The sequence below is a fragment of the Canis lupus genome, chromosome X, assembly GCF_011100685.1.
Source record: "Canis lupus familiaris isolate Mischka breed German Shepherd chromosome X, alternate assembly UU_Cfam_GSD_1.0, whole genome shotgun sequence".
Classification (NCBI taxonomy): Eukaryota; Metazoa; Chordata; class Mammalia; order Carnivora; family Canidae; genus Canis; species Canis lupus.
Genome location: NC_049260.1, coordinates 4,053,565 through 4,061,291, shown reverse-complemented (window position 1 = coordinate 4,061,291; position 7,727 = coordinate 4,053,565). Strand labels below are relative to the sequence as shown.

The 7,727-nt window shown below is 51.1% G+C and overlaps 1 long non-coding RNA gene across 1 annotated transcript in view; it reads right to left on the bottom strand.

The window, feature by feature from the left end:
- Positions 1-279: 279 nt before the first annotated feature.
- Positions 280-7,727, bottom strand: part of LOC102152007 — a 31,118-nt gene continuing 23,670 nt past the window's right edge. The window contains exon 6 of the long non-coding RNA XR_005386085.1: positions 280-603. This is a non-coding gene — a long non-coding RNA (uncharacterized LOC102152007). The remainder of the gene's footprint in view (positions 604-7,727) is intronic.

Sequence of the window (7,727 nt, the reverse complement as noted above, 5' to 3'; positions counted from 1 at the left end):
TTTCTCCTGTTTCTCTCTCGGGGTGACCTCTTTTCCTGGAGGCCTCTCCCTCCTTCTCTTTCACATCTGAATGATCCATAGGGACAGTCAGCGATGCCCGGCCTTTTCACCCTCCACGTTTACCCATCGAATGTACATGAACCCTCTGATACCATCCGTCTCGCATGGATGAGCCGAAAGCGTGAACAGGTGAAGATGACATGCGCGGGAGATGGAGGATGGCTCCCATGGAAAACTTACCTGTGTTCAGATCTCTGCATCCCTGCTCCCAGGGGTCACTCACTCCTCCCCAAATACTGATGATGTTGAGAGAAAGACGGACTTCACTTGCACAAAGGTTATCTTTAACGATACCCAGGCCGAACCTTTATTTGTAAGAATAACTTGATTGTTGGTGAGGAAGAGAGAAGGGTGCTTGGATTTGCCGGGTTCTGGTTCAGGACAAAGCAGTGCCTTCCGCAGCACTCTCCTTGGGGTTAGGCCTTCCCAAGAAGGCGTGAATTACATGCAGGGTCTGCCAGAAGACAATTGTGTGATGAACCAAGAGGATGCACATTGCCCAGTAATCCATTCTCAGAGTGGAGCACCGCAAGGGCCGAGGGCCTGTGGACAGACCGGGGGACAGTAGATTTGGTAGCTCAGTCACTGTTCGGATTTAGGCCCAAGACCTAAATCCTGAGCGTCAGCTGGTATTCATGATTTACCACTCCCTTTTCCCTACCGTATCCCTACATACTCTCCCCCATCCTTCATCCTCTCAGAGGCCAACGGTTGCCCACTTAATAATTAGCTAACCCCAAGGACTTCTGGGAGTTCTCATAATTCTGAATGCCCCCTTATGGAGCATTTGGGAACCATGGGTGGGGGGCTGCCGTATTTTTAGCAGCTGCAACAAATGGCAGCCCTTACGCATTGGAGGTTGCGTCCGTTCTGCATGACATGCTGGAACCCATAGGCAGCCCCACAGCAAGGAATGACCCCCAAATCCTTCATGGTTTTCAGAAGCTCTCCTAGCTACCCTGGTACGTAAAAAAAACACCTTTTTATAATCATACACCCCTACGATGGAACTCTATTTCCTCTGTAAATTCAAGTACTTTTTCCCCTCACAATGTTAAAACAATGATTTTCTTGATGCATGTATCATTAAATTATGCAGCTGACCCTTGAAACGACACAAGTTTGCACCGCGCCAGTCCATTACATGTGCATTGTTTTTGATAAATACAGTACAATGCCATCAATGCCTTTTCTCTTCCTTAGGATTTTCCCGATCACATCGTTTTTTTTACCCCTCTCTGGCTCAGTCTATTTTAAGAATACACAGTACACCATACATAGAGCACCCCAAATATGTGTGACTCTGCTGTTGATGTTACCGGCAGGACTTCTGTAGGTCTTACTTCAACAGTAAGCTATTAGTACTTAGGTTTTGGGGGAGTCAGAAGTCACACATGGATTTTGATTGTGCAAACAAAAGTCGGGGTTTATCCCCCTATCCCCCATGTTGTGCAAAGGTCAACTGTAACTCAGTTTTGTCTAGGATTTTGCCAAAGCTTGAGCACCATCATGGAAAACCATCTCACTAGTATGACGTCCACTCACCATGTTGGAATTCTCTTAACATACAGGGGGGTTTCCACATAGGACTACGTGTTCTGTGATAGTTTACCACGGCTGGTTTCATTCCATATCCTGAGAAGGACATTCGATACTGTGCTTCTAGACAGGGCCAGCCCAAGCTCGTGTGAGGCAAGACCAGCCTGTCTTGATTTCTCCCCTTGGGCAGCCTATGATTTGTCTCAGCACATTAGCCTACATTTATTTGCCATTATTTCCATGTTTTTTCCCCTCTTACCACCACCTGGCGGTCCTTATCTTAATGCTAGTTGTTACGAGTGCCTTCTGCATTGTACTCCTCCCACCACACGTTCTCCCTTAGTAATATCTTCTGATCTCCTCCTAATCTCAGGCCTGTGCATCCTAAGGAGGCACCATGTATGTCCTCAAGGACATGTATGTCCTCATGTATGCTTGTGTTTTCACGCCTACTTCTCAATACGGTGGGATACATACTCTTCTACGGGGACAATTTTCCTTGCCTTTCTCCATGATAGCCCGGCGAAGGCATCATATTGCTTTATTTTCAAAATCTGGTTGTGGTAGCTTATGGTATACAGACTTATGTCAAGATAAAGAAGGAATTCCATTTGTTGTAAAGAAGGCACCTTGGTGCAGGTATTGTTGAGGAAGTCTGGGGTATAGGTAGGAAAGTAGTGTGAGAGGGACCCCCCAGCACAGCCCACCTTGTCTGCTAAGAAACATTTCACGATGGCGCTTGTAGTCATGCCAGCGCCCTGGATGGATGGATGGCTGACAAAAGAGATGAGCTCATGGGCAGGGCAAAGAGCAGTCGGCCAGCATTTGGTGGGGCTTGGCCACAAGTTACGAGACCACGTACAGACCTTATAGGCTCCGTTCTCTTCGCGTCCAAAACGCCAAACACGTGTCCAGCAACTGGGTGGATGTGCAGTCAGCCAACACGGATGTGCCCTTCTCTTATGTCTCCGCCTCTGGGAAGATTAGCTCTGCTCACACTGCTTTGCAATGCTTTGCCTCAAGCTATGGCTCTGCGACCCAACCATTCTCTCTCTGAGGCTGGGGGATATTTCTTGTTCATCTTTGTGTCCTTGGATTTGAGTGTTGAAAACTATAAGGTGCTTCAAACATGCTGGAAGACTCAATGCACTCCTTCAATCATACGTTTATTCAAGGTGAGGTTGACATCCGTCGTTTTAACGCCACTGACTTGACTAATTTTGAGTAGCCCGGAGAACCACTGTTGTGCCTAACGACAATAACGGACATAAACCTGCTTGAGAGCCTCTGTCGTTATTTTTTATTATTTTTTTCTTTTTTTCTTTTTTTTTTTTCCGCTGTCGTTATGATAACCCTCCCTTATCTCAGCAATTTTAGAAGAAAGAGAGAGGGGGTAGCTTTATTTCCACTATCTGCTATCCAGGCATGAAAATCAGAGCATAAGTGTGATACAGCTTTATGCATATCAAGGGTCATTTCCTGGAGGCACACATCATAACCGCAGAATAAAATTTACATTCCTGCAGGCTTTAATTTCGTATTTATGAAATTTTTATAGGTTTTCTAATAGAGAGTGTGCCTAGAGTTTGGCCAAGGTGTGAAAAATATTATATAGTAAATGGCCATATCCACCAGTATTCTCGAGACGTGAGAATAAAAAATAAAAATAGTTGAAACATTTGCAGATGAGCGACTAAAATATCCTGGGCATTAAGCACATGCCGTGGCATGCTATTAAGTACTTTGATAAATATTATCCTATTTGATGCTTATAAAACTTGCTAAAGTAGAACTTGCCAGTTTCCTTTTCTACCTGAGGGGCCTGGGGATCCAGATAGATGCTCACGCCGCCCGCAAACGATGGATTTGTTGGAGCCACATTCCCCTAACTCTAAAAACATTGCTCTACTAGACGCTGTTCCTCATTTAGGCCGTGGCTTTCTTTTGTCTTCATGATTTTAAAAATTTTTTCCGACTTCCTTTCCCTAAATGGAGCGCGTCCCATCGTTTTGGCTCTTCCGTTCGTGAACATATTTTCCCGTAGTCAAATTTAGCCACTTTCCCTTGACTCTGCTCATTAACAAATGCTTCCCAGCATCTTGGGATAGAGACGCAGACGTTTTCACGTGTGTGTGGGGGGGCACTTGGGCCTTTCAGCCACGTGCTCCCCCGTGAGCAGGAGGGCAGGTGCAGCACGGCCGCTGCAGGTGCGGGCAGGCGCCACTGATGTCCGGGCAGGCAGGCTGGCCTCGACGGACGAGGCTGTGACTCGGTTCTGTCCCCGGAGAGGACGCGCCGTCTGTGGTCGTCTGCTGCAGCCGGTGGCTCTGGTCCTTACGCAGCCGCCTCCTCTGCCCGCAGCCTGTTCCCGTGTGAGGCGGGATATTTCTCTCGCACACACGCGTGGCCAGGCCCCCACGCGCGGCCTGAGCACTGGGCTGCCAAGACCCCGGCCCGCCGGGCCCCCCGCAGCTGTGCCCCTCCTCCCCGCCACCCCAGGAGGGAGCGCAGGGGGCCCGCGTGCGGTGACCCTGCCTGGCCTGCCCGTGCACGGGGCACCCTGGCTGCACCAGCCCGTTGGGGACCAGCCCGTGACCAGGGCGGCAAGAGGGGCCAGCAGCCAAACCAGGCGCTTCCTTGAGCGTCCCGTAAGTGGAAGCAGCGCTTTCCGTGCCCACATAAGCTGAGCTGGTTGGTAAAAGACGGAAAAATGTGCGGACCTGCGATGGGCACCCTTCCCCACAGCTCCCGGTCGGCGTCCCTTCCTCCCCTTTGTCACCGCCCGGCCAGTCCCGAGTGGCGTCCTCGGCCTGCCACCGTCTCCGTGTCCCTGGGACGCTGTGCAAACAGAACCCCTAGGTCGTATTGCCAGTCCAGGCTTCTCGAGAAATCCGCCGCCGCGCGTCCCCCGACGGACACGAGGTGCAGGGGCATTTCCGCCTCACAGGTTAGGGGCCTCACTGTTGGCTTGTCCCTCTGGCCGAGCTGGCTCCAGCCTCCCCCGCTCCTTCTGCCTGCTGACCGCGCACCTGCGGCTCCAGCGTGCACCTGCTGCCTGCAGGCGGCCCTCGCCCCCCCCCACCCCCCGCCCGACTCACATCTGTCCCCAGGTGTTGCCTCGCTTACTCCCGCCATGCCCCCGCTTTGAGGCTGGGGTGAGGCTGCGAGGGCTTCAGGAAGGGAGACACACAGGAAGGAAAGTCAGCCCGGGGTCCGTTGCACGTCGGCCGTGCTCAGTGCCGAGAGGAGCAAGCACAGGCCGGCACCGGGGCCGGGGAAGCGGGCCGCGCCTTGCGAGCTGGTGGCTGCATTTAGCACACGGCGGGCAGGTGCACCGACCTCTCGGCTGCTTGCACCGCAGGACCCGTGCGCCCGCCTCGCCGGCTTTGCTGCACCACCCTCCCATCGGGGCTGCTGCGAGGGTCCATGCCCCTCCCCCCGCCGCCTCCCAGTGCTCCCCCCGAGGCACCAGTGCACCGTGGAAGTCTTTGACTCACGTGTCACCTCTGGCTGACCCCCGACCTTAGGATGAAATACAGAACTCATGCCGCGGTCTCTGGCTGTGCACACCTGGGCTCCTTGGCTCTCGTGCCCCCTGACCCTGTTTCATCCCGTTACCTGTGCTTGTCTCTTCCTGCCCTTAGGACCCTCAAGCAGACCGTCCCCCAGGCTGGATGCCCTTCTCTTCGTCTCCAGAAACTTCCATCTATCCTCCAACAACCAACTGTCCTTCACCCTTCACTTGGAAAGCTCTTCCCGGGTTTCTCCTTCGCCCACTCGATCCTTCTCAAATTCTCAGATTCTTGTATTTCATTCACAGACCTTATGATAATTTGTGATGTGTGAATACTTCTGCAATCGCTTGGTCCCCCCTTCCACCTCCTCCCTGGACGGTGAGGACCAGAAGATCGCTTTGGTTTACACCCTGCCTGCTTGGCTCCTAACACAGCAGTGCATGGGAAACACATATGAAATGTGGGTTCAATCAAACTATTGTTGGTTGAATCAAATGTTGATTCTCCACCAGGGCTCACTGTTGCCCCCAGAGAACACTCGGCAACATCAGGAGATGTTCATTATCACAACCGAGGGAGACGCTCCTGCTCTTTGTGGGTAGAGGAATGTCGTAAAGGTCCTACAGGACTTGATGGGGCTCCCCGTGAAGTGAGCTGTCTTTTCCAAGAACTCAAGGAAACACAGACACTTCATCCATGTCCGCTGGTTCCTACAGGATCCCATGATCCTTCCAGCTCCGAGGGAGCTTTGGTCGGAGCTACAAACTCAAAGCAAAGTGAGAAGCATCCCATTGCCTGAATTCTTCACTAACTACTGATGGCCATGTGCGTACATGTCTGCTGTCACGCCTCCTGTCTGCACGTGTCCAGCTCGCAGTTAGCTTGGTCCTCTTTCCTCCTTTTTTTTTTTTTTTTCAAGATTTTATGGATTTAAGAGAGAGTGAGCGAGCAAGAGAGCAGAAGCAGAGGGAGAGAGAGAAGCAGGCTCCCTAGCAGGAGCGTCACGTGGGGCCAGATCCCAGGACCCTGAGATCACGACCTGAGTGGAAGGCGGGCGCTTCACCCACTGAGCCCCTCCGCCCCCGCCAGGCGCCCCATACTCTCTCTGCTTCTATGCCATTAATCTGGAGCCTTTCCAATCACGCCATCTCAAACAATCTTCTAAATTTCCATGCTACATCGACCGCCTCTAACACCAAAATTCATCAACGGAAAAAATACTGATCTTAATATTGAGATAACAAAAGCATTCCTCCCCCGCCCGGATTAAATTACCGTATGTTGGCCCGCGAGCATCATTCTCACGAATATAATTAAAATATCACTAAAGAAGAGGCATCAATATTATGTACCTTGAAGCCGTTGCTGCACAGAGTGACACCAACGGTTGTGCGAACTGATCTGGCGAACTGATCGATGCAGACTGTTAATCTGTGTGTCTCAGACACTCCGGCCTATTTCTCTTATCTTCTACCATTATAAATTTCTCAGCGGTGTAAAATAGGATTGTCCCGTTTCCTCCACCAGTGAAGAAATGCATCAAGCTCGGAGATATGTAAATCTCTTATCACAGTTTCAGGAATTATCATGTTCATAAGAGAGAAAGGGGGATAAGCCTAAATTCCCATAAGGCAGTGTTTCCGAAGGGGCCACGCTTTCCCTCCCGCAGTCCCTGACCCGCCTTTCTTTTCTGGTTCACGGGGCTTACTCGCAAAGCACGTGTTCCTTAGAAGCGATGAGGTTGGTGGGTGTGGTGTATTTTACCGCCTGAAACCTGAAAACTCCATTTCATCTTTGCTTTGCCTTAGTCCGGATTTCCCACTTCTCTTCTGTACAGATTCCCACTGAAGGAAGATATAAATGTCCCACTGACCCGTTCCCTCTTACAACTACGTCCCTTAATTGAGTGCTTGTTGGTGCACCAAAGTTTCGGTTAAAAGGTAGATTCTGACCCAGATCAAGAACATCGCATGGGTTTCATTTGATTGACGGTTGACAGGCCAAGGTCTCATCCCTGTCTTGATGCTGCTCCATGGCTCCCAGGTCAGCTTGGAGCTCTTTCCTCTTGTCTCACCATTTCCCACGGGCTGTACCCTCCTGACGTCGTCCCTCGTCTGTGAGCTGCTGTCACTGAGTCCGGCGTGGAGACTAAGGGCATAGACTCTGGAGCACCCAGACTGCCCACATTGCACCCCTATGTGGTCTTCACTCATTTACTCAAGCGCTCCATGATTCAGTTTCTCCATCTGTGAAATGGAATAAGTCTTTCCACCATTGACCAGCATTTCGATGTTCCTTTTACATAAGAGGATGGTGAAGCCCAATAGGGTTCAGAGGGTGTGATCTCAGCCTGGACCTCGTGGTGGTTGGAGGAGGCTGGGGGCCCCCCACTCACACTCCGTGAGCTTCAGTTTCCAATGTCTTAAGCAGGTTCCATAGTTTGTCTTCTTCATAGGATCCCTGTGGGGACTTGAGTGAGAATACGGAAGCCAAGGTGCTCTTTAGGCTGAAACACATCAAGCGCAGGCTCTTTTCCATGATTATCCAGGACACTATTATTATTGATGGCAATGCACACAAACACATGAACAGACTGTCTGCTTCAAGAACCCA